The sequence below is a fragment of the Herpailurus yagouaroundi genome, unplaced genomic scaffold, assembly GCF_014898765.1.
Source record: "Herpailurus yagouaroundi ecotype Mexico unplaced genomic scaffold, PumYag 164, whole genome shotgun sequence".
NCBI classification, from domain to species: domain Eukaryota; kingdom Metazoa; phylum Chordata; class Mammalia; order Carnivora; family Felidae; genus Herpailurus; species Herpailurus yagouaroundi.
The window spans coordinates 7,382,662-7,383,597 of NW_024412405.1; positions in this window are offsets into that span (position 1 = coordinate 7,382,662).

Consider the following 936-nt stretch of genomic DNA (forward strand, 5'->3'; position numbering starts at 1 on the left):
AAAAAAAAAAAAAAAAAAAAAAAAAAAAAAAAAAAAAAGAAACAAGCCGGGAGGAGGATTCTTTAAATACAGGAAACACGAAAATAACTTAAAAGAGTAATGATGATGATAATGCAAATATTCAAAGCACCACAAATTAGGTTCATTGTACCTAGCGTTATCTAGACCTACACTTGACCACTTGTTTTTGTTTTCATTTTTTATTTTTTGCACTACAGAAAAAGAAAAAAAATTTCCGTATGGTGTATCACTATGCGCAAGAAGCTCAATAGTGTTAGAATCTAAAATAAAAATAAAAGAAAAACACTTGATAGCCTCCTATATCATTAAATCACTGACCCAAAGGGAGAAGAGAAGTACCACCAAACTCCTTTTTTTGGAATTCTGATTAGTTAATAAGAGTTCCATATTAATTAATCTTTAATTTTGTGTTTTTGAAAATGAAATTCAAGTGAAGGCAGCTAAATCATGTTTCAAGGTAGAATAATTAAATATTGATAGATATTTTCTTTATGTGATTATCAGGAAGATAATTTTCCAAGTGGAAAATGTAAGATGGTTGTTGACAGGCGGTGTCTAAAACGCTCAAGTGAATCTGCATAACACTCTCACCGCCAACTTTGGCTTTGCTTCTAGCATCAATGCTTAAAACTATTTTTAAAGGCAATTAAAATTGTATAGGTGGCATAAATCCAGAGAGGAACATCTGTCCCTATTGATACACCAATTGTGCAGAAGATAGTCTCATGGTTATTTCCACTGTTCCATATTAACTATCTTTAAGAGATTTGGGAATAAATAAATCTGCAGTATTTAAAATCGTGAAGGAAAGCTTTATCTCAAAAAGCACTTTGTAATATTTTGAAAATCATCAACTAACAATTGATCATGTATTAGATATAATTTGAAGAATCTAGGGGGTTTTTTGGCGGCGGT